This window comes from Eumetopias jubatus, unplaced genomic scaffold (genome assembly GCF_037043125.1).
Source record: "Eumetopias jubatus isolate StellerSeaLion01/CBP00866 unplaced genomic scaffold, mEumJub1_p1.0 scaffold_8, whole genome shotgun sequence".
Classification (NCBI taxonomy): Eukaryota; Metazoa; Chordata; class Mammalia; order Carnivora; family Otariidae; genus Eumetopias; species Eumetopias jubatus.
Genome location: NW_028274814.1, coordinates 82,248,840 through 82,275,068, shown reverse-complemented (window position 1 = coordinate 82,275,068; position 26,229 = coordinate 82,248,840). Strand labels below are relative to the sequence as shown.

Sequence of the window (26,229 nt, the reverse complement as noted above, 5' to 3'; positions counted from 1 at the left end):
GTGTTAGTACTGCTATTTTACAGATAAGGAGACTAAGGCACAGAGAGGTTCAGTAACTTGCCTCAAGTCACAGAGCCAGTAAGGGGCAGAGAGCAAAGAATCAAATGACTGCATTCTGGTGCCCCCTCCTGCAGGTTCTGTCCTGGGAAGCAGCCAGGCCTGGGGCCTATTTGTATAAGGGAGAAATCACTCCCCAGAGGGCAAAGACATGCCTCCTGATACCCTTTGCAACATATTCTACCCAGGAGAGCTTTGCCAAGTTTAGGCCTCATCTGTGAAGTGGGGATGTAATATCTCACCGTCTGAAGATGAAAGACTAAGCCAGATCATTTACAGAAGATTTTTCTAGCTTTAAAACACATAATGCAGTCCATGGAAGGGCTAGGTAAAGAGGAGAGCCAGGATAAAAGTCTCAAAGCCTTCAATCTTCTCATGACCCCTCCCCATCCCCATCCCTGTCTCCCTCTCCCTCCTTCTGTCTACTGACCCCCAGAGGCCGCTTCCCCACATGTCCTGGCCTGAGCAGCTGTCTCCACCCAGCCATGGCTCACTAGCCTATGAAATCCTGGCTCATTCATCCTCACAGGTATGAGGACACATCAAGGCCAGGGAAGTCAGCCCCCTTCCCAGCATCTTGCATCTTGCCTGCCCAGCCCCAGGTCACCGTGGAGCTATGACCCTGGCACATTTTACGTTGCTGCCCCACATCCCCACCACCACTGCCACCCCCATCACATCCCACCCCTGAAGGGGTGGCCCTCTAGGTCATCTCCACCCAAGCTCTCTGGCCCTCTCTCCAGCAGACCCTGCCTCCTCCATCCCTCTGCCTCCCTAACACACATGCACACCTACACGCTTCCTCCTCATCTGTCTCCAAGGTTCATATTCCTCACCCCAAGATAATGCAAGAGCTCTGACTTATGTGATCCTCTCCTCTCCATGTTCCTGCTCCTTGCTAACTAGATAAGTACCATTCTCCTTGTCTCCTAGGAAACTTTCGAGACCTCTGTGTCTTCCTCCGTCTTCCCTCCTTTGGTCATTGCCAGTCTCCCAACATCCGAGTGATGGGGCCTGGTCCACTTGCCCTTGACCAATTCAGCTCATGAACATTTGCTGAGGGAGCGCCCAGAGCACTGTGCCTCTCTGTCTTGGCTGCCAGCCTCATCCTCCCGGCTGCCCGGGAGCTACTGCATGCAGGGCCCCTGCTCCTCCCTCTGGATCTCCCCTCGCTGCCCGGGACACATGGAGAGAGCAGAGTGTGTGACTCATTGATTCTGCTCCCTAGGAGAGTAAAGGGAACTGAGAAAGAAACCCAAGCAGCGAGACAGCATTCTGAGCCTCCACTGCCCTGTGAGGTTGTGCCAGGGAAATGACAGCTGGAAGGAATCCATGTCTAGTGGGGTAGTGCTTCCCTTTAGAAATTGCAGGGCACCTGTGTGTGTGTGTGTGTGTGTGTGTGTGTGTGTGTGTGTGTCACATGCATGGAAGGGACAGGAGAATGGAGGTCTGAGGCTCTAGGAGTCCGGGTCCTGTCCGGAGGTGAGAGTTTTGGGGGAGCTGGACTCCCAGGCCCCCTGCAGCCTCCCAGCAGACACAGGCCCAGACAGCAGGGACAGAGGCGGCCATTGCTGCCACCGCAGGTTGGCCTTTGGGAATGCCTCCATCCTCCCTGGGTTTGAATTTGCTTCCTCCAGGGCACCAATTCACATGGTTTCCTGTGTTCAGTGGTTCAGTCCAATCCCCATCCTCCCTCTTGTCTACACTCACAGGCATTTCCTGGGTTCAGACCTTAGAGCATTTGTTAAGCTGAACCCTGTTAAATTCCTGATATTCAAGAGGCTTTGGTTTATACAGTCTATTACTCTGGTAATTTTTTTTTTTTAAACTCCAGGCTAAGGAGAGAGGGAAGCAGACTGAGGAAGGACAAATAATAAGAGCTCGTTATGTAGTGAGTGCCTACTATGTGCCAACTATGTCACATTCCCTGCCGCGGTGCTAATTCTCACTACAATCCCATGAAGCCCCCAAAATTATTTCCCCCATTTTACAGGTTAAGAGGCTACACGGCGAGGAACAGGGCCAGGGTTCAAACCCAGCCCAAGACCAGCTTCACCACTGCCCCCCACAAACAGGAAAGTCCTGACAGAAACTGGGAACCAGCAAGCACCGCCTGCAGCTTCACAAAAGGAAGGGAGAGGAGGAAACAGGCCAAACTGGACCTCTGGCTGGGCCCCAGAGCCCCCATGGAGGGGGGCGGGGCAAAGCCAGGGACCACACCTGAAACCCAGGCGGAGATGCGCGGGTCCGAGAAAGACCCGGGCAGAAACAGAACGAAGGCTAGGCGGGAGACGGGGAGCCGGCGGAGCGCGGGAGGCCGCAGGGAGAACGTGGGGGGCGAGGCCCAGGCGGGTGTAGACCGAGCCCAAGGGCAACGACACGGAGGAACTGGGCTACGGGGTCTACCACGCCGAGCTGGAACGGTAGCGGCGGCCTGGGGAGGCAAGATAAAGTCGAGGCGAAAGTCAGAGCGGGAGGGAGGGAGAGACCCTGTGCAAGAGATACGGAGACTGCGGCAAAAAGAGGAACCGAGGGTTAGAGGCGGCGGCGGCGGCGCGCGGAGAGGGGGAGCCGGAGTCCGCCGCAAAGAGGGAGGGAGGGGGGAGAAGGGAGGAAGGGATAGGCCCGAAAAGGAAAGCCAGAAGCTCGCACTGGCCGGCTGGCGTGGGGAGGGACCTTCATCTCAAGGACATTGAGAAAGGCAGAGGGGTGGCGGAGAAGTGGGGGAACAGCGGGCCCTGCGGGGCGGGCACCGGCCCCTCCGTGCCGCCCCCGGGTGGCCAGACCCGGCCCCGGGCGCTCTGGCTCGGCGCCCCGCGGACCCCGAGCGCGCCCCCGCCCCCGGCCACGGCCCGCGCTCGGCGATGGCATGAAATTGGCTGCAGCCGTTAATGAGTCCGCCCCGCGCGGAGGAGGCTGAGGGCCCGCCAGGGAGCCCTGCGCGCCTCGTTTAGCTTGTTTATTGTTCAGGCCTAATTAAAACGTTCCACCGCGCTGCGTTTACATCCGCCCCCCGCTAATGAATTCTCGGCCGCCGGGCGATTTCGGAAACTGCCGCGGGCCGGAAGGGGGGTGGAGGTGGCAGGACCGGGGAAGGAGTGAAGGAGGGGGCACACACGCATACACACGCACGCACACCCTTCCACGGCCAAAGGAGCGGTTTGACATCCGGAGATTGGCTCCGAGGTCCGAGTGAGCGCCCCCAGCCCCATCGCCCCAAACCCTCGCTGGCGTTTGGAGGTGATGGAAGGCAGGGACGCAGGGCTCGGAGGAGGGGTGGGGAACGGGAGGTCAAGAGCGAGTGTGTGTGGCCTTCTGTGCGTGGTAGGCCTGTGAGCGCACCTGCTCAGAGGAGCAGCCTGTGATTGCAGGGCTCTGTCTGTCTGTCTGTCTGCCCTCTGGCTCCATGCGGTTTTCTCCCCCGCAGGAGGAGGCTGCGCGTGGTTTACAGTGTTTCATGTCTCTCTGGGCTTAGCAGTTTGCCGTTTGCTGTTTGCCTCCTTGTCACGACCTCAGCGAGTGCAGATGGAGCCAGTGGAGGGAGAGAGACAGACGGTGATGCTTGGGCAGCCAGGGCTCCCCACCGGCCACACTCCTCCTGCAGACACGCGCAGGCACACACACACACATACACAACACACACCCCGCACTCCACCGCATGCAGCCAAATAAAATATATAAAAAGCAATCGAGATACCATTCACACATGACCACATGGAAACACACACAAATGAACAAACGCACTCAGACACAGCAACATACCAATCACACACACAGATGGAAAAACAAGAGCCTGGGGCACAAAGCCACTTGGCACAAAGCCACCTGGATGTACATCCCCCCCCACATACACACAAAGAAGACATGCAAACTTGAGTATGCTCTTCTCCAGAAATTGTGTACACACACACCACTACCTAACACATGTCAGGGCACCCTCCATTGGGCACCCTGTCCTAGCAAATTCAGGTCACCCAGCCTGCCCCTCTCCATGCCCCTTCATGCTGGTTCCCCAATCCAGCTATTTATTCCAGGCCAGCAAAGCTGTCTCCTGCCTGGCTTATGGTTTGCTCTTCCTGCTTCCAAAGCAACAGAGAGAGAGGTTCTCTTGTTCATTTCCTCCTCTAATCCATGCCCTTTTGGGTTTCTCCTTCTACACCCCACTCATAACTTGCCTCCTCCAGATAGCCTTCCCTGAACTTACTGCCTCTGACTCTGAATTTGCCCTAGTCCTTTGTACTTGTTGATCTATGCTGGGTGAGTGTCACCAGGTTACTTTGCATATTAGTTGGCAGGAAAGGGGACAATAAACTCCCCAAGAAAGGGCAGGACCACTTGACCCAATATTTCTGGCAAATGCCAGGCCTCCACCCTCCAGTACCAGGCCTCAAATGCTCCTGGGAGCACTACTGCCTGGTTTGAACAAACAGAAAAATCACACTGCGGCTCCAGCAGCCACCAGGAAGGTTTTCTGTCACATCCTGCAAGCTTCTCCTTCACAATGACCTTTCAGAGCCATGGTGGAGGACACATCCTCCACTGTGTCTTCCCACATTCACTTTGTTTTTAACTGTAAATACTGCTTCCCCGCTGGGTCCTCACCCTATTCTCCAGACTCGGAGAAAACTTGACAATTTTCAAAAATTAGATCCCTCCTAAAGAATAAAAATTGGCCTCCGGTGAGCATGCTCAGAGCTGTACCACAGGCTGTAAAGGCGATCCCCAAGGAGGAATGGCAGGAGTGACCCAGGCACCTGCAGCAGCAGTTAGAAGCGCTACTTTGAAGAAGATGGCATGCCTAGGAATAGGTTCCTTGTATTTAGAAAAGAGAGAGAGAAAGGTCATCCTAAGAAGCACTCATTGACCACCTCCCTACCTCACCATAGGGTTGTTTCATCCCAGCCCACGAGCTCTTTGGGGAGACAGGTGTCTCGCTTCCTTCCCCCCCTTTCCCCTTACTCTGTCTTCTCAACCATGCCTACTCAGCCATGGCTCTCTCCCTGCCCCTCTCTCCCTCTTGCAGGGAGAGGCGCCCGCACCCTCCCTCTCCCTGTCTCTCACCCACGCCCCTCCATCATATTTCTTTCTCCACCTCTGTCTTTCTCTGTCTTCTGTCCATCTCCACTCCCTTTTTCACTGTCAATTTCTCTCCCTCTGATCTCTGTCACGGCTCTGCCATTTCTTTTCCTATCTCAATAGTCTTTCTCTAACTTCCATCTTTTTGCTGTTCTCTCCTCCACCCTCCACCTCTTCTGCCTCGAAGCAGTCGTTGCAGAGGGAGACTGTGTGGAAGTCTCATTCAGCACCAGATGACTCTGGCATTTTGAATAGAGCTCTGAATTGCTGTGTTCCCCCCCCCCTCTCTCTCTCTCTCTCTCTCTCTCTCTCTCTCACACACACACACACACACACATAGTTATGGGCCTCTCCTCCCGCCAGAGTCCCAGGTCCTGAAAGGCCAGCAGAGCCCTTGACGCAGAGCCTGCATCCCACCCTCTGCCACCTCTCCCTGCTCCTTCTCACTGCCTCAGCCTCTGGCCCCCACCTCCTCCTTTCCCTTCTCTGTCTCCCTCTCCCTCCTCTCTGTGGGCACTTCTCCCAGTATCTTCTCAGCCCTGGCCCCACGTCCATCAGTCAGTCTTCGGCTCTGGGTTCGGAGCTTTTGGACCCCCTGAGCCTGGGTCCAACTCATGTCTCTGAGTCTGTGTCTGCCTCTACTATCTCTGGCCTCTGGGTGTCTCTTTGTGTCTGTCTTCCATCTTTCCCCCTGCTCTCTAGAAGCACCTCTCTTTCCTCTCTCCTGTCTCTGGGCCTGTCTCCCTGTCTTTCCGTTCCTCTCTGAGACGGTCTCTGTTGACTCTCTCGGTCTCTCTGACTCTCCAGGGTGCTCTGACCGGCTCTGCCTTCTTGGTTCCCACTCTACCGGTCTTGGCTTCAATTTACTGGGCCTTTCTACCCCTGTCTGTGTGTCCGCCTCCCCCTCTTCTCTGCAGGCCAGCACAGCCGGGCAGTTACGGGGCGGGGAGCCGGCTGGTACCGAGGGCCGGGAGAGGACGCGGCGGGCCGGGAGAGGACGCGGCGGGCCGGGAGAGGACGCGGCGGGCGGCCCTTTGTGTGGAAGATTGACGGCTCGCCGCACAGCCTCCCCAACGCTGATTAGGATGCAGCGCGGGCTCCGACTGCAGCATTCTGCTCCTCACCGAACATTCTCCACTACTCCAAATACTGATCCCCTCCCTGCCTGCTACGCTGGCCGCTCGGGTCGTGAGGCTTACCCCTCCCTCTCCCCAGTTCATCCACTGGGAACCACTGGAAATTCTGGGAGGGCACCGCAGGTCCCCCACTCCCCCGTCCCCAGGTATCTGCGCGTATTGAGCCTTCCGTGAGAAGGGGAATAAGGAGAGGCAGGAGGCCCACTGGAGGTGCTTTGCCGGAGGGGGCGGGGGTGTGCAGAACAGAAATGAGCCTGGGAGCTTTTCCTCTGCAACCCCGGGCCGAGAACTGCCGAGCAGCCCCTTGCACCCGTCAGACAAGCACGCGTGGAGCAACAAGTCCAGGGAGGACATACGGCAGGTCTTCAAAAACAGGAAGGAGGACAGGACACATGCCTGCCCCTTTTTTATCCCCTCATAGCACCTATAACCCTTCCTTGTACAGAGGAGGCTCTCAAAATAATCATTGGCTCCTATTTCACCAGTGCTCCCAAAATTAACGCCTAAATCAGTGGAAATCAATGCCTTTAAATATCCCCTCCCACCCCTGGCTCCCCACTCACTCACCCCTGCAACTCAGTGTCTGTCCCCAGGACAGTAAGCACCCCAGTGATCATCTGACCCCAGCTCAAATCCCAGTCATTCCAATCACTCCTCCTCCATCATTTACCTGGTGTCCCTCCCTCCTTCTCTCCCCCTTTGCCCACCCCAGTGCAACTTGGCTGACTGGGTTTCTCCCCAAAGATAGGCGGTCACTAATGAACACTGAGTACTAGAAGGGGAGGGCCAAGGGCAGCATGGTGGGTGGGAGGGGATTCCAAAGCTAGCAAATAACCAGTCCTGTCAGCATCTGTCAAATATGCCATCTCCCTCCATCATCCCTGTCTCTTGCCTCCCGGCTCCTGCCAATCCATCTCCCTGCTGATGCTGACAGACTGAGCTCAAGTGCAAATTCGAGGAAGCCTAGATGCATAGTGCCTGGTCTGCTCCAGACCCATTTTCTCCAGGAATGTGACATTCCTGCCCCTGCCGTCTTTCTTTGAAAACTCCCGATGACCCTGGGAAGCTGGGGTTGTAAATGGAACCCAAGGAGGAAGAGAAATTGCTCTATCTGCTCAGTTACTTGATCTCAGCCCCTTGTCTCCACTGCACATCCCCAAAAGCAGAACTTAAAACTTCAGGCAATGGCAAAGAGGGTCAAATCTCAGGAAGACTTTTCCAGCCTTAAGGAGGTCTTGAGTGCCTCCAGAAACTAGGGGAGGTGGGGGTGGGGAAAAGATGCGGTTGGACGACCACAGATGGCTTCGCTTCTTGTAATATACGCAATTTCCACCAGGGGGCGAGGGACGCGGCCCTGAGGACTTGGGAGGAACGTTCTCAATAGCGACTTGCGAAGGACTCGGTGGCCACAAGAGGGCGGCAGAGAACGGCTCTCCCTGCAGAAGCAGCCCTGGGTCCTGGGTGCTGAGATAGGGCTGGACCGCCCGGGGAGGGGAGTCTTTGGCTCCCGCAAGAACCCATGAAACCCCGCTTGCAGCCCTTTCCACTGGCATTCCTTATTCCCTTTGGCCCCTGAAATGCCATCACCCGCTCCAGCCCCTTTCCCTTTTCTGGTCCCCAGCTCTGGGGCTGCTGGCACAGAAGGGTCACACGGCTTTTCCTTCCACGATTGTACAGTAGATGACATCCCACCTCCAAGAAGGTGATGCCTTAGAGGGGCCCAGCTGAGAACTAGAGCCAGAACTGAAACCCAGCTTTTCTTGATTCCCAGTACAGGGGTATTCCTTCCTACTGGGGCTGACTGCCACTCCTAAAAGAAAAACATACTTCATAGGCCCAATAGGAAGCCACTCAGCACCCTGGGTTTAAAACATTGATGTCGGGGCGCCTGGGCGGCTCAGTCGGTGAAGCATCTGCCTTCAATTCACGTCATGATCCCGAGATCCTGGGATCGAGCCCTGAGTCGGGCTCCCTGCTCCTCAGGGAGCCTGCTTCTCCCTCTCCCTCTGCCTGCTGCCCCCCTTGCTTGTGTGCACTTTCTCTCTCTCTGTCTCTCTCTCCCCCTCTCTCTCTCAAATAAATAAATAAAATCTTTAAAAAATAAAATAAAAAAACTGATGTCAAAACTCCACCCTTCCCCATGTTATATATGTTTACATACAGAACTGGTGCACAAAGGACTGTTCACCGCAGAGCCCTGAGATGTATACCACAAATACCTGTTGTGCACCCCCTCATCCTCAGCACACACACACCCCTCAGGTCCTCAGAGTCCCACAGCCCCTGCCCCTCTCCTCCTACTTCCTGACCGCTAGAAGAACATCTCTTCATTCATCATTTTCTCTTTTCCCTGTGTTTGCAGAGGCTCCTCAAAGCTGCAGACAGGGAAGCATCTTCCCAGTTCTAATCTTGGTCCCTCCTACTGCAGCCCTGTACACATGGAGGCGAGGGGCCACCCGGGGTCCCCAACTCTCTCTTCCCAAGGATCCTCTCTCTCAGGCCCTTCCCTGCTCCTTGTCTCTCCCATCCCTCTGCTGCCCCGCCTACTCCTCCTCCAGATCCTTCTTGCTGCCACTGGCTCTCCTTTAACCTCAAAAGCTGGGTCCCCCAGGGAATTGAGCACAGAAAAGAAAGAAAAGGAAAGATGGGAGGGACAGGGAAGAAAACCTCACTGTACACCAGGAGAGGGCTCTGTCCTGTTCTCTTTCTCCTCAGCTGGGAAGTTCTGCTTTAAGTATGATTCCAGTCTTCTGGCTATAGCCCTTACTTCTTCCCCTCTCCTGGGAGCTGAAGATCTGACGAAGGTGAGAAGGTGATAGTAACTGGATTGAATGCATTGATTCAGTGGAATGGAGCCGGGGGGGGGGGGGGCGGGGGAGGGGGACACACACATGGGCAAACTTGTGAGCTGATGGACCGAGTGTGTGCATACAGGTGTGCCACATCCTACCCTTCCCGCATAGCTCCCCCCGCCACGCATGAACTCTATGCCATTCCCCAATCCAGGACTCCTTCCTTATAAAACAAGATGAAAAAAAGCCATGCCAGCCTCTCAAACACCTCATTCTGACTTTCATCCCAAAGGGAAAACCTGAAAAGACAAAACCTTCCCCTTTTCTTTCCCTCTCCCCATGTGCCCCCTTGTCCACTCTGGCTTTTGCAATCTCCCCCTAGATCCTCTGGTTACAGCCCCCACACACCTTCCCCAGAATGGAAGAAGCACCAAACAGAGCCTCCTCCCTGCAAAGGACTGAGACAAACGCCAATCATGTTGGGGCCTCTCACAGTGCCCATTCTGCTATGAATTCCCAAGGTCAAAACCATTCTGGTGTTATTAAAAACATAAATGTTGCATACCAGGCAGCAGGGGAAAAAATTATAAGGCAGCCAGACGAGAGGGAGACGGAGGGGCCGGTAATTGTCTTCGTCTTCCCAGAGTCAAGCTCCACGGGGCTGGAGCCGCACACAGAACATTGCTTTTTAATTTAACTCAGTAAGGTCAGCAGCAGCAAATGAGGCAGGGGAGGAATGGCACCTCAGAGGGAGGGCGTCAGGGCACAGCCCCCACCCTGAGCCCTCAGAGCCACGGCTCCTGGCCAAGATCTCTAAGCAGTGATGGGGAAACAGAGGGGAATGGCAGGGAGAATTCGGGAACTCTCAGCCCACCAAAAAGCGGTGCTGGAGTCGGGGTAGGGGGGTGGAGGAGGAGGTGTCATCATGAGGGCTTCTGAGGAACTGGAATGTGGGTGCCAGGGAAGAAAAGACTTCAAAGGGACCCTGGGTGAGACCAGAAGGACTCAGGATGATGGATACAAACACCACCCCCCCATCTTCCCTCCCCAAGATACCCACCATATAACAAGGGTCATGATTGGAACTCAGAGCTTCACCCTTCCCCCAGCACCTCTGAATCCCGAAGCCCAAGCAGAGAGAGTTCTCCAGCCAAGGGAACCACTCTGTCCCATCTCTTTCATCTCCAAGGATCCGATGGGGCAGGGGAGAGGAGGATGTAGGAAAAACTGAGGCAGAACTGCCCTCCCTCAGAACCTTCCTCACAGGTTCCTTTCTCTGGCCACTATCCCATCTGCAGTTCTGGCTACAGGAGAGATCTCTCCATGTCCAGTGTTATAGGAAAGACTGCAGTTAGACCAGAGAAGGGACTTCCCAGATTAACATCTTGGCCATAGCCACACACGGGCTGGAGTAGGGAAGGCTGAGGAACCTGAGCTTGTCTGAATAGGCCCAATGAGCTGAGCATGATGAGATCAGGACACCTGGGGAAGGCGGGACAACTCACTAAGAATGGTGGGGGGAGTCTTTGAAAAAGCTGTGCACTTGTCAGAAGCAGTGGCATCCAAATACAATTTGGAATTTGTTGGGAAGCTCTTCTGCCGGTCAGATATCAACTCCTGCTTTAGTTTCAGCCTGTTTCCCTTTTAGGACTCTTTTGGAGAGGGAGAATTTGAATAGGAGGTTTCAGACCTGAGGACAGGGTTTCAATTATCTCTCTCCATCTAGACGTGTCCTTGCTACTTGGCTTTCCTCCCAGGTTTCTACTCACCTGTCAGTTAGGAATTCAAAGGTTCCCTGAGGAAACCTCCAGTGTCAATTAGGAATTCTGAGGCCCACTACCCTGTAATACAAACCCCTGCTGTCATCCCCCTCTCCCTTTCTCCTCTCAGCACGGCCCGCACCCTGCAGTTCTCGATATGGCCACAAGGTGGCGGTCAATGCATCCCTTGGTCCCGAGCTAGGCCTGGCGCCTCACCCAGAGCCAAGACCCTCTCCTCCACCCAGACCTCCACTCACCCATCCTCCTCAGAATGGCAGAAGGCCAATCCCAAGGGTCTCAGGAAAGGAAGAGCTTGCTGAAAGAACTCAGGCTGTGGGGATAGGTGGGCTGGGTGAGGATGGAGTGGAGGAATGAAAGAGCGAGTGGAAGAGAGGACTGAAAGAGAAAACAGGTGTGCAGAGACCCAGTGGGGGGAAGCAGGTGCTTGGGGCAGTGTGAAGCCCAAGGTGAGAAATCACAGTGAGACTGCCTACCACTCCCCACGCCAGACCCAGCATCTCAGGGCTCCGGGGTAGCCGTCTGGTGGGGCCTGTTAACTGGGTCAGAGGCAACCAGGAACAGGAGGAAGAGGAGGAGCTGGGGTGAGGCCTAAACCAGAATAAAAGTCTAGGATACAGATAGGGGAGGATCTGCTCTGCCACCTCCCTCCTCAGGATGAGACCCAGTTGGACACCATTATCTCTGCTATTTCCAGAACACAGAAAGTGTGTTACTGTGGGAGAGGGGAAGAGTTCAGTCAAGTCTCCTCTGCAGTGCTAACCCTCCCGGTGCATGCAGAGGGGTCCTGGGAGGAAGGAGAAAACTCAGCCCTGCCCATGGGGAGGCACAGGTTGGGGCAGGGGAGAGGCAGGGAGGTTGGAGGAGGGAGCAGGGACAAGGAACACAGCCAGGAAAGAGAAGAGAGAAGAACAAAGAAAGGCTTGCAGGTACCTTGGCAGTGGTCTAGAAAGAAAAGATCTGGGATCCACAACCAGGAGAAAAAAAATCAAGGAAGACTTCCCAGAGGAGGAGAACATGGGGCTATATTGCAAAGGGTTGAGTGGCTGGTCTGCAGGAAGAGGAGAGAAGACGGTTCAGACTGGGGACAGACTGTGAGGTCAGGAGCGAGATAAGGAGGGCTGAATACTAGGCTGGCTGCCCAGGTGGAGCTAAGAGACCAGATCCTGGGAGCCTGTGGAGGGAGAGTAGGAAGGAGAAGGAACAGGTGTCTGTGGGTCAGAGGCCTTGAAACCCAGTTGGGAAGGCTTATAATCTTAAGCAAGAGGAAGGGGGACAGCACCCCCATCTAGCTGAAGTACTCTTCCCTTTCTCCCCATCGCATAAAACCAAGAGAATAGGAACAGGGTCTAGGGTCCTCCAGATGGGACACAAGAAGGACTCTGAGACCAGGAGTCAGTGGCCTGGTTTTCCCAGAGGTAGCAGTCAGGGAGCAGGGGACACTGAGTGTTCCCACCTGGAGGGCTTCTGGCTCCTGTGTATAAAGTGTTGGAACTGGTGGTCTCTGAACTCTCTTCTCCAAATTTGCCCTGATGATCACTGCTCCCCTGCCTAGGAATGGTCTGACCCATCCGTGATCCACCAGGCTTTAGCCCCAATCCTCTCAGTGTCTGTGTACTCCAGACCCACTTTCCTACCCAGAAGAAACTACTTCCGTGCTTGGTGCTGGGTTCCAACTTCACAAACTCAGCCTGGGCCTATTTGGCACAAAGTGCAACAAGAAGATTTCAGGTTAGACTCAGTAAGAACTTCCCAGCACAAGGGGTCTGAAAGCTTGTGTGAAATTCAGTAAGAATGCATACACAGCCTTACTAGAGGCCCCCAAGAGACAAGGACTTGTTTTGGATCTGTCTGGGTAGTACTGACTAGAGAGAGAAGTTTTCCCTGTGATTATGGCCATCCCAGTGTCAGAGGTGGCCTGCAAGGACTTCTTGGGACTCCACTGCCCTAAGGCAGAATGGGTGGAGCCTTTAGTTAGGAATTGCAGCCTCCATAGATCATTCCCAAAACCTGGTGGGGGAAAGAGAGTCAGCCTAAACCCTCCATTGTCTGGCCAACCTCCCACCCTGCCCCCCCCACCCTTATGGCCCTCCCTGTTCAGAGCAGGCCTCTGAGCACTGAGCACTTCCAATGCAAGCCCTGAGTGCAGGCCTCAGGACCCAGTCTCCACCCAGCCTCAGACCCAGGATACTGAGGCCATCCCCCTGTGCCTGGCAGGACAGAGGCACCCCCTGCTCAGGCTGCCCCAGCCCCCACATCCCAGCACTAACAGCCTTCCTCCTCTGGCCTCCCACCTCCCCTTACCACATGCCACAGCCTCGAACCTGCTAGAAATTCAGACAAATCAAATTTAAAAACATCTTCAGCGAGGAGTCTTCAGGCTCCCCTGGGACCTCACACACACATGTACACATCCACATCCACCTGCACACATGCAGACACACACAAATGCTCACACTCATGCATACATACAGACACATACTCTCAAAAATACACACATATACATACCCAGAGGTCACAAGCATTCTCACATGTATGCATCACAGACACCTACTCACAAACTCATACATTTACAGATAGGCATGCACAAGCAAACTTACACACACTCAAACACCCGTATGCATATATATACACATGCAAATCTATTCCTTGATTCTAAGGATCCAGAGCCCCATCCTTTAGATTCTAGAGGTTTAGAATCCAGGAGAAAGCAGGGAAACCTATTTCCAGTTTCCTGACCCCACCCTGGAACTCTTTTGCCATATTCCTCTTCCTACCACCAGAGTCTCTAGGACCGTGGGCCACACCATGGAAGTGAAACCTGCAAAGATAATTCATTCCTTCCTACAGTGTTGAGCATTTTTGAGCACCTATTGGGCTCCCCCCACCCACCTCACCCCCAGGCCCGAAGGTGAGGCAGACACATAAGAGAGTGTGAGACCTTCTGCCCAGTGGTGTGGGGGAAAGAGCAAGAGCTCAGGAGTCAAGGATCTGAGTTCAAATCCTGTCTTGGCCTCTTTTAATAAGCTGTGTTACCTTGGGCACTTTTATCAGTTTTATCACCTATAAGGTGGGGTTCATAAAATTTACGCAATCATTCTGTGAAGATTAAAAGACAGGGAAAGCTTCCATCAGTAACGTGTCCAGCAATGTGTCCACCCATAGAAAGCCATCCCATTCCCTTCCCTAGCCCTTGTGGTGAGCGTCTCCCCAACACCTTTCCAATCCTACTGTCGCTGAAACAGCAACTCAGTCTCCTTCAGCCTCAGACCCCAGGTGCGCACACCTCGAGAAACTTGATCTCCGACTTGGCCGGCTCCATCCGACTCCCCTGCCCCCACCCCAGCCCCCGCCCCTCCTGGTCCATCATGCCTCACGCCCGTTTGCAGGTCGCGTTTTCCGTAATAACCTTTAATGCGGCTGGCCACGGCCCAAATGTTCGCGATGGAGCGCTGGGCCCCGCGCATCAGATGGACGATGAAGTGTTAATCATCCCCCAGGGAGCCGTCCCGCGGAAAGTCGTCATTAATTTCTCTGAATTACACCAATTCCGAGACATTCTTTATGGACAGACAGTGCGGGAGACAGTTATATGACAGGACTTGCTGTGCTAAGCAGATGTGGGAGAGATTGCGTCGCCCCATGAATACTAAACAATCGCTCGGAAGAAACCCCACTAGCTTCTGCGCTCGGAGCTGGGAAGCGGCCCAGCCCGCCCCCACCCTGATGGGCACACCCTGCAGGTGCCTTGGGCTGGGGGCGGGGAAGAGATCGCACCCCTACCCCTGCCTCTCAGGGGGCCTCCTCAGCTCCACCCCAGAGTCAGGCCTCAACCTGAGTGGGAAGTGGCTCTGGAGGTCTTACCCTCACCTTCCTGGGACCCTCCAAGGACCCACAAACCCCCTTGCTTTCCCTGCCACAGCCTTTACTCCCTACTAGATTCCTCCCAGGCTCTGACCTGCCTTGAAACTGCTGTCTGTCTTCTCCTTCTCCCACTCACATCCTCCTCCGGCCCTCCTTCCAGACAACTCACCACCCTACCTTCTCTGAGTTTCCATCTGGCATTGCCCCGTCCTGGTTCCTCCACCTCCCCACCCCGCTCACCCTCATCTCTCCGACCCCCTCCCCCGCCCACCCTACCACGCTACTCAGCCCGCCTCCCCCCACTCCTGGCTTACCTCCCCAAACAACCCCATCTCCCAGTGGGCTCCACCTTCCCATTACCTCCATCTCTCCAACCTGCTGCATCCCACCATTTTGCCCCATTTCAAGTCATTTCTACATCAGCTTTCACACTTCTTCCCCCCTTCAGAATCTAGGGAGGAAGAGCAGGGTTCAGAGCCGAGTGAAAGGAAGGAAGTTTGTCCCCTCCTCTCTCCTCATGCCCTGTGCCTACCCTCCCTGCTGTCTTCCTTCTGAGAGACCCGGACGGGTGTTAACGAGAGCTGAAGAGATCTCTCCTCATCAGCAAAGTGATGGGCGGGGTGCGCAGAGGAACAGGGTGACCAGGGGAAAACCTGCGAGGCAATTCAGTCACACCTGGGGGAAGCCCCGCCCACTACGGCAAGCCCCGCCCCCTCCTGGGTGGCCTCGGAGGCCGTGCCCTCACGGCTCCGCCCTGCCCCGGGTCTAAAGGGACCCCAGGCAGCCCTGGGACCTTGGGTAGTGGGCCTGGTTAGTTGGTCACTCCAAAGCCACTCCCTCTCAGGAGAGGACAGAGGCAAATAGTGACTGTTCCCCATCAGGGCGTCCCACCACCTCCGCTTCCACTCCGGCTGGAGGGAACGCTTCCCCCCCACCCCAGCTCCTAGCGCGGGTTTGGGGGAGAGAAAGAAAGTGCGCAGCCTCTGCGTCTTTTCTCCTCGCAGATAATTTATGTCTGAGAGCCGAGCAGATGGCGGGTAATTTAGCAATTACCGTGTGCAGGAACGGGACTCGCGCCTCCACATGGAAGCCAAAGATTACCCGCCGCAGTCTCATCTTCCCCTCTGCCTGCTTGCTCTATTTTGTCTCCTCTCCCCACCCCCCACCCCCGCCACACCTTGCTGAATCCCAACACTCAAGGGGAGAGGATCTCCCTCTACCGGTCCCCTTTCAGCCTGATCCCTCCCTGTATGAGGCAGAGGATTTCTGCTTCAGAAAACAAGTAGCTTGGTCATCTCACTGGAAGTTCTTCCTCTGCGCTCACTTTAATCTTTCTTGCTGCTATACCTAATCATACTGCCCGGGGAAACTGGCGGTGGGGGGGGGTCTCTCCCAACCCTCCCCTCCCCCCCACTTCTGCATGTTCTCCATGGTATTTCCTGAATATCTAGGTTCCAGTTTCCGGGCTTCAGAGGAGGCTTCTGGGCTCCGAGATCAACCCAGGGCCTGAGGAGTCTGGGTATCTGCGTGGGCAGCAAGGGGAAAGCAGTGGTTATTGAGGTGAGAATGGCCAAAGAGCATTTTGGAGCTCCGTGCCCCCAGTGAGTGTGAAATGGCCTGTTGAGAAGCTGGGTTTAGCGAGGTGAGGGAGGGTAGAGAGGACAGGTATGAGTCTGAAATGTCTCTTCCCATTCTCTTCCCATCCCCTCTGGGCCACCTGGAGAGAATATGCTATAACACAGGCCCTGAGCCTGGAGTCCTCCCTAAGCTGAGGGGGGTGTCCTCCCCCTTCCATCCACCTCCACCCAGCCCAGCTCAGGACACCCTCCACCAACAGCCCAGGCCACACTCTACCCCGCCACATACACATACCCTCTCTTCAGCCAGGGCTCCCAGAGCTCTGACTGCTAACCTTACACACCAACCTGAACGCCCCCATTCTGGCAGAATCTTAGGTGACCTCTGGCCTCCACGAGCTAGGCTCTTGGGCTTTGAGTCCTACCACCACCACCTCCCCCAGATCCTCCTCATTCCTCGACACCAGAGGAGCACTAATTAATTAGCGTGTGCAACCAGCCATAGGCACGATCTCGTTACTCACCACAGGGACCCGCTGTTAACACACCAGACCCCCGGGACGCGGGCACACACCAATTACACAGCCAGCAGCTCGGCTAATCACCGCTCCTGGTGACACTGTGGGAATCCCCAGCTTCCCTTGCCCCATCCCCCCACCCCACCCCCTGCCTCCTAGACTGGGATGCTGAGAGGGAAGAGGTGAAAACTGGTTGGGGAAAAGTTGAAACTTGCTGGGAAAACAGGAGGCCAGCCACAGAGTAGCTAAGGGGAGACTGGGTATGAAGTTAGGAAGAAAAGAGAATTTTCCTATAAACAGCCACTCTGAAAACAATAACTTCAGCAAGAGGGAGTGCTGGTTAGACTATGAGAAGGAATTCCTGAATTGTTGCTAGTGTAGGATTGGGCTGGGAAAGAGCTGCCTTTCTCCTTACAAGCAGGAGGCAAGAGAAGATGGCCGCTGAGGTGGAAGAGGAAGGGAGAAAGGGACAGCCCCAAGAACACAGGTACCGACTTGCATAGCGTTCCCCCGCTGCAGTTCAAGGGTACAGAGAGGAGGCAGCTTCACTGCAGACACAGATAGACAGCTTCCCCCCACACACGTCCCATTGACTTTGCCATTCCGCTGTCACTCCACAGCTTCTCCGAGATTTAGCATATTGACTCTCCGAGCTGCAGAAAATTGAATTTTCTTCATTACGACTGTCTCCCGACAAAAGCAGCTCATAAATTCTCCATCTTTTTCAGACTTCCCGCCCCCTCACCACCCAACATTTCTCCAGGGAATTCACATATTTGAACATACCATTGCCATGTAAAGGCGAGGCATGACCAGCTCTCCCCACCGCCATCCCACTCGCCGAGACCACCCCTCGCGGCGCATGCGTAGATGCAGCCTAGACCTGGGCCAGGCCGTGACCGTCAGCTTCCACAGCCGGGGTCCGTGCGTGCAGTACTCCTGTGCCCCATAGACCAGATACAGTGGGTCCCTACCATGGGACTGAAAGGTCCCATGCCTCAGGCGTGCTTGTGCTTCTCCTGTGCCCTAATAGCCGTCTCACAGCTGTCACTCCCACACGGGACAGATTCAGATGTCCGGACCTGCAATAGTCATTGTGCATCTGGGCACCGCCTGGGCACAGCTAACCACCCCTCCCTCCGGGATCGGAGCCCTGCCCACACTCCCACCTTGGGATACAACCCCCCCCCACGTCCACAGGCTGTGCACAGTCACAGAGGGAGAGGAAGAAACGCCCCCAGGATCTAGTAGGGAGTCTTCCTTTACACCATGGCAACCACTGCTGTCTCCTCCAACATTGCCCGAGCCCAAATGCCCATGAAGGTGCTCCTCCTCTATGGACTACAGCCTCGTGCCTCAGCAGTCCTCTCCAAGGCACAGACACCCCTTTCCTGCATCCAAGGGTTTGTGTCGACATTGGTTTCCGGCCCCGGCCCGTACTCTCTTCATGTGACTCTCCACCACTTTGGCCTCAGGAACAGAACTGGGGGGAGGGCAGAACCCAGTCGAAGTTCCTTTTAATACCTGTGCCAGCCTGGCAGCTGAGGCTATAATGGATGGGCAAGAGGCCAGGCTGATGGCCAGCACCATGTGGCTTGTGCCCAGGGCCAGCTTGGGGCAGGAAGTAGTGGGCCAGATGCCCAGGCACCCCACCCTCCAAAATGCCACACAATCTGTGAGTGGAAAGAGACAGAAAGAGGGACCCAGATAGATAAAGACAAGGACATCCCCTGAGACCAGACTAAGCTAATCTCCATCCCTATCCCCGCCCCTCAACAGCCGCTCCCTCCCCCACAACTCTGACCCAGTCACAAAAGGAAGTCACCCTATACTGACAGGAGGGACCCCAACCGGTTGTTTCTCTTGGAGTGTGACCAGCCCTACTTTAAACAGCAAGCCAGGGGCTTTAGGGTACAACTAGAGGATGATTCTTCAGTTAAGAGAGGGGCTGAGACTTGGGGGGTCTCTGTGCATTTTTATATGTGCTAATTATTTGGGAGGGAACTTACCACCAGTTTGGTGGCACTTCACGGTTTTTTTTAAAGATTTTATTTATTTGTCAGAGAGAGTGCACAACAGACAGAAGGAGAAGCAGGCTCCCCACTGAGCAAGGAGCCCAGTGATGCAATCCCAGAACCCTGGGATCAGTGACCTGAGCTGAAGTCAGACACTTAACCGACTGAGCCACCCAGGCGTCCCTATGTGTGTTAATTAGTGTGCAAAGATTATGCACAATGTAGATGAACATCTATTGTCTTTGCAATCCCAACCTGCTCCTAATGGTATTTACACACACACACACACACACACACACACACACACACACACACACTCTCTCTCTCTCTCTCTCTCTCTTCACCTATTTTATCTATGTTTGGCTCCTCTGCTTCTCCCAACACCTAAATTTCTGAACCACCCTTCATTTCCTTTATGAGCAAGTTTGCAGCTGCAGAAAGATGGGGGGGCGCCTGGCTGGCTCAGTCAGTAAAGCATGTGACTCTTAATCTCGGGGTCATGAGTTCAGACCCCACGTTGGGTGTGGAGACTACATAAAATAAAAATTTTAATTTAAAAAATTTTAATAGAAAGATGGCTAGGGAGGCTGAGCTCTACAGTACAAGGAATGGCTTTCTGAAGACTAGGAAGTATTTCAAACCTTCTATATCCAGAAGTAGAGGAACAACTTCCCCCATCCCAATCCCCCCCAGACCTACCCCAAAACCTGCTCCTCCCACCAAGTTCCCCATCTCAAGGAGGGACCACCATGCTTCACCATGTGAAGCCGGGAACCTGCGATCAGCCATGACTGACTCTTCCTTCTCCTTGGGTTAGAGATGGGACAAGGTACTCTGTTGCACACATTAAGTGACATAAATGACAATTTTTTTGAAAAGCTAAAAGTTGAACTTTTTTAGGGTCACACATCCATAGGCATCAAAACGCCTTCACAAATCAAAGTGTCCTGCCCCCCTCTCCCTCACCACCCCCACACCCTTCCCATGCTATGTCCTAAATAACTCGTGAGTCTATCCTCTTTAGTCCATTCTCTAGCTGAGAGTGAGTTCTCAGCAAGATAACTGAGCTACCTCCTTCCTGTTTTCCCAGGCTCCAGAGTTAACCTTCTCCCTTCTCCCTGTACTAGGGAGGCCAAGGAAGCGAATGGGATATGCCCACCCACAGTCTCCCAGAGAGCAGTATTGTGAAACTGCTAGGAAGGTAATAGAACTTTTAAGTACATGAAATCAAACACTTAAATTGTGACCACAACAAAGCTCTGTTTATTTTGTGAAGTGTAAACATCTTCAAACTTTCCAGTAGAATATAAAAATAAAGAAAAACGTTAGGAATGACAAACAGCCTCTTTAAAAAAAAGATTTTATTTATTTTATTTGAGAGAGAAGGAGAACATGAGCTGGGGGGAGGAGCAGAGGGAGAAGGAGAAGCAGGTTTCCTGCTGAGCACGTTTTGGCTGACTGGGCTCTAATCTGTCTTTCAGCCAGGAGATCTTTGACTATAAGTGGCTCACAAAGTTGGTGCTCTGTGAGTTCCAGTGGAATGAATGAGAGACAAATAGGGGCATGAACATGTGGGCAGATTAGGATCATTCTCTCTCCAGAAGCATCTTTCTCCCAGGACAACTCTATCAACTCTAGAATGTTAACTCAAACCAGTATCAATAGAGAGTGGCTGAATTTGATCTCCAGCCCCTTTGCAGCAAGGTGAGGCCATATAACTGGTTATCACCAAAGAAATATAAACGTCCAGGCTGAGGAAGTTAAGAGCGATGGTACCTTCTCCACACGTCTTCCCCACCTGCTGGCTAAGTGACATCTGGGCCACCTGAAGCCACATATTTAAGATGGCAGAGCCAAGCTTGAACAGGTCTGGATTCCTGAGTTACCTGATCACAAATATCCACATTGGACTATATGATACATAAATCTTTATCATGTTAAGCTACTGAAATCTGAGGGTTGTCCTTTGCGCCTGTTATATACACCTGTGATGGCCATGGAGGGCAGAAGGGATCACTTGGAAGTCAGAAATTCTTGATTTGAATCTCATCCTAGCTGTGTGACTTTAGACAAGTTATTTAATATTTCTGAAACTTGGCTTCTTCAATGATAAAAATGACATAGTAATAACATGACCCACTTCATAGTATTGGTTGCCAGAATCAGAGGAATCTAAGAATGTAAAAGGCCTTTGACACCAGAGGGCTACAAATATTGGCTATTATTCCAACAGGTGACACATAATGCTTATTAAAAAATCTGTTGAGGGGCGCCTGGGTGGCTCGGTCATTAAGCGTCTGCCTTCGGCTCAGGTCATGATCCTGGAGTCCTGGGATTGAGCCCCGCATCGGGCTCCCTGCTCTGCAGGAGGCCTGCTTCTCCCTCTCCCACTCCCCCTGTTTGTGTTCCCTCTCTCTCTGTGTCTCTGTCAAATAAATAAATAAATAAAAATTTTTTTAATTAAAAAAAAATCTGTTGAATACGGGTGCCTGACTGGCTCAGTTGGTAGAGCATGTGACTCCCAATCTCAGGGTCATGAGTTCAAGCCCCACATTGGGTGTGGAGCCTATTTTAAAAATAAATAAATAAATAAATAAAAATTAAAAATAGAAACAGATTTTTTTTTTTAAATCTGTTGAATAAATAGATGGATGAGTACTCAGAGCCGTATCTTGCTCCCTACTAATAGAGGAAGGACCAAGGAGATCTGAACACTGTGACATTAGGGTACATCTGTGGGTCCATGGGGTGAAGTAGGAGCTGTAGGACCTGAGTATTATGAGAACCCTAAAGCACCCTTCCACCCAGTCTAAGGAAAATGGAACCAAAGAACTAAGGAGACAAAAGAAAATGGGATAGGAGCCCTAAAGAAAAGTCCAAGAGAATCAGACTTTGCCCTAAAATTATGTTAATGTTTTCCTTACTGTTATGGACTGAATGTTTGTGTCCACCCAAAATCCATACGTTGAAGCTCTAAAGCACAATGTGATGAGATCTGGAGATGGGCTTCTGGGAGGTAATTAGGGTTAGATGAGGTCAGGCGATGGGGCCCTCTTGATGGAGTTGGTGCCCTTACAAGTAGAGACCAGAGATGTTGCTTTTTCTCACCGTCCTCCATGTGAGGACACTGTGAGAAATCAGCTGTCCACAAGCCAGGAAGAGAGTCCTCATCAGGAACCGAATCAGCCAGCACCTTGATCTTGGATTTCCCTCCCCAACATCTAGAAATGTGAGAAATAAATTCCTGTTGTTTGTACCACCCAGCCTATGATATTTTGCTATGGCAGCCCGAGCTGACTCCAACTCTGACACCTACTTCCCACAGAGTCCACAGTTTGGAAACACTAGTAACAGCCTACAGTATCTGATACACCAGCTGCTTCTGTATGTTTGTAAAGCACCCAGCAGAGCGCCTGGCCTATGGCAGGCACTCAGTAAATACTGGCCATTATGATTTTCTGAGAAAGCATCCTGTTATATTGGAAAAGGTACAGGTTTCAGAATAAAATTTTTCCAAGAGACCTTGAGCAAGTTACTCTTAGAGTTTCAGCTTCTTCATTTGTAAAATTGCATGGTGGTTGTAATGATTCTGTGCGTGAAATAGCCCTCTCTGCATTGCCGGCCCTCAGCAAGAGGTAGCTCCTCAAAGCCTTCCAAGAGTCCAGAACCAGCTTCCATTCAACATTTATTACATACCAGGCACTGGGCTTGATGGAGCAATACTGAAGAGACGGGACTTTTACAAAAACAGAAAAGAGACTTTAATCTTCAGGAAGATAGGATTCATTTTGCAGTAGCTCCTTCCACAGCCTCTAGAGAGACTTTCAACGTCATGTCAATCTAACCCCAACCCCAGTCAGGAGTTTCCCTGTATTCTGACAACACTGACAGTCCCAAGATCTCGCAACCTCACTCAGAAAGTGTTCTTCAATCCTGTAACTGTCACTTCCACTGGTCTTCACAGTATTATTTATTAAAAAAAGCATCGGGGGGCGCTTGGGTGGCTCAGTCAGTTAAGCATCAGACTCTTGATTTCAGCTTAGATCTGATCTCAGGGTTATGAGATCAGCCCCGTGTCCAGCTATTCTCTTGGTCCAGAGCCTGCTTGAGATTCTGTCTCTCTTTCTGCTCCTCCCCCTGCTCGCGTGCTCTCCCTCTCTCAAATTAATTAATTAATTAATTAAAATCTTTTAGGGCGCCTGGATGGCTCAGTCCATTAAGCATCTGCCTTCAGCTCAGGTCATGATCCCAGGGTCCTGGGATCGAGTCCTGCATTGGGCTCCCTGCTCTGTGAGGAGTCTGCGTCTCCCTCTGACCCTCCTCCCACTCATTCTCTCAATCTCTCTCTCCCTCAAATAAATAAATAAAATCCTTTTTAAAATAAAATCTTTAAAAAAAATCTGGGGCACCTTTGGTGGCTCACTTGGGCGTCAGACTCTTGGTTTCAGCTTGGGTCTGCTTGCCCCTCCCCCCCGGGTAAATCAGTAAATAAAATCTTTTTTTAAATTTTATTTATTTATTTTGCAGAGAGAGAGAGACAGCGAGAGAGGGAACACAAGCAGGGGGAGTGGGAGAGGGAGAAGCAGGCTCCCCACTTAGCACAGAGCCCGACGCGGGGCTCGATCCCAGGACTCTGGGATCATGACCTGAGCCGAAGGCAGACACTTAACGACTGAGCCACCCAGTGGCCCCGCTGATAATTTTTTTAAAGATTTTATTTATTGGGGCACGTGGGTGCCTCAGTCGTTAAGTGTCTGCCTTCGGCTCAGGTCATGATCCCAGAGTCCTGGGATCGAGCCCCGCGTCGGGCTCTGTGCTAAGTGGGGAGCCTGCTTCTCCCTCTCCCACTCCCCCTGCTTGTGTTCCCTCTCTCGCTGTCTCTCTCTCTCTGCAAAATAAATAAACAAAATCTTTAAAAAGAATACTACTATTTAAAAAAAAATCACAGGCAACTAACTTCCTATTCCTGATGGGAATCAAATCTACACTTTTTAACCTGATGTATTGGTTGGGAAACATTAACTATAACTATATAGTTATATATTATTTTAGTTATATATTATTTTATAGTATTTTATATAACTATAAAACATAAAGCCCAAAATTTTAGTGTTGTAACGAATAGAAATTGATTTATTGGTCAAGTGAAGTCCAAAACGCATGCTCCTGATTATAGCAGGCAGTTCTCTGCCGAGTGGTGATTCAGGGAACTAGGTTCCTTCCAACCTGTGGCCCTATCATCTTTAACATTTGGTCTTCAAGGTCACCGTGCTTAAGGTCATACTCATCAAATCACAAAGAAAACAACATGAAGTATCTCCCTTGGGAGGCTTCATAGGTCAAGCCTGGAAACAGAACATATTACTTAAAATGAAACTGAAAAATGTGGTCCAGCTACGTGTCCAAGAAAAAGAAAGAGATTCTGATAAATACACAGCAGTCTCTGCCTCACCTGGCATTCAAGATTCTCCACACTCTCGCTTAAACTTACTTTTCAAACTTGATCTTTCAAACTTGATACCATTACACAGGTATGACTATTGGTCAGTTTTGCTGCACTAACAACCAATCCTAAAATCTCAGTGGCTTACAGCAACAAAGGTTTATTTCTGACTTATGTATACGCAAGGCTGTGGGCAGGCTACAGCTCTGCTCCATGGGTCTTCCCATTTCAGGACCCAGGCAGAAGGAGCATTTCTCATGTGGAATATACCCAGTCTAGTGGCAGAGAAGAACAAGAAAGTGGAAACTCACATGTGCAAACATGGCATCTGTTCACATCCCATCAGCCAAAATATGAAACATGATCAAGGTCAAAGTCAGTGAAATGAGACATATATACTCCATCTGCAGGAGATACTTCAAGTCACACAGCAATGGGCAGGGAAGGAGAAAGTAAATAATTTCAAACAACAAGTCAATCTATTACAACTGCCATCTTCCTTCTAGGGTACATGATAGATACTACTAATTAATCCCAGCACTCTTTCCTCAGAATCCTTCTCAACACATTTCAGGCAGTCATTACTAATAATCTGAGGGGTTTTTTTTAAGCTGAAATTTATATGCTGTTCTTATATGACCTCCTAGGCTCCAATAAGCATAAATTCCCACTTCTGAATCTTTGCTTCAGGCTGGAATAAGCTTTGCCTTCCCACACCTTGTTCTGCCAAACTATCCAAATTCCAATCCATCCTTCAAATATCTGTATTTTATATTCATTCATTCGGTTTTTTTTTAATTTTAAAGACTTTTTTATTTACTTGAAAGAGAGCACGCCGGGGGAGGGGCAGAGGGGGAGGGAGAAGGAGAGAATCTCAAACAGACTTGGCACTGAGTGCGGAGTTCAATGTGGGGCTCGATCTCAGGACCCTGAGATCACGACCTGAGCAAAAACCAAGAGTCCCACGCTTAGCCAACTGGACCACCCAGGTGCCCCTTTATGTTTATTCTTTCAACAAAATTTATTGAATACCTAGCATAGTACCTTGCACATATATTTGTTGAATGAATGTTTCACATCACCTGTGCCTTGCACATAAATGCTCAGTGAACATTTGTCCCTTGATTAATTAATAGCACTGTTCCTTAGAACAATGGGAGTTAGTATCACATACCAGCAGTTTCTGTGGTGGGAGCCTAGTATACTGACTTCTTACGCTTGAATCCTGATTCTACCACTTACTAGTTAGATGATGCCAGGTAAGTCACTTTAATTGTGCCTCAATCCTCATCGTATGTAAAATGGGGATAATAATAGGACCTACTATATAAGCCTGTCATATTAAATGGAAAAATTTCTAGCATAAACACATTGTAAGCACCTAAAAAATAGAAAATGTTGTTGTTGTTGTTGTTGTTATTTTTAGCTCCAGCTGAGGCTGAATTTTCCTCCAAGCCTTTTTTCTGGGTGGAAGACAAAAACCCAAAACACATGGGACCTGGGTCGCTGAACAGGCCCCGCTCTTAACCCACCCCAGGACCTTGAGCCAGCTCCTCATCCAGCAGCTTAATCCCTAACTCATAAATCCTGACTAATGACACAGACATGTCACCTTAATGTTTGTGAAGCCCAGTGACTTATTGTTAAGTGCTTGGAGATCTTCAGATGAAAGACACCCAAGGGCAGGCACCAGACACCCTATTCAGTCGTAAAAGCAAAATACTACCAAAAAACTTGGAAAAGGCAGAGGCTCCATAACTTAGTAAGCAGAGAATTAAAGCAGGCACCCAGGAAGAGCAAATCAATCCTAAGACTGTAATCCTTTAATACAGAGACAGGGAGAGAGATCATTTTGAATGCCTCAGACTACCTGGAGGGTCTTGGAGGGTCCAGGAAGGGGGAGGCAGGAGGATGCCCAAGTCTTTAACTTGACTTAGGTTGTGGGAAGAGTGTGAATCTTTCACCTCTCCTAA

The 26,229-nt window shown here is 51.8% G+C and overlaps 1 non-coding gene across 1 annotated transcript; it reads left to right on the top strand.

The window, feature by feature from the left end:
• The first annotated feature begins 21,300 nt into the window (after window positions 1-21,300).
• On the top strand, window positions 21,301-21,373 carry TRNAG-CCC (transfer RNA glycine (anticodon CCC)). The gene has a single exon. It is a non-coding gene; the product is annotated as a tRNA-Gly (tRNA).
• The last annotated feature ends 4,856 nt before the right edge of the window (window positions 21,374-26,229 follow it).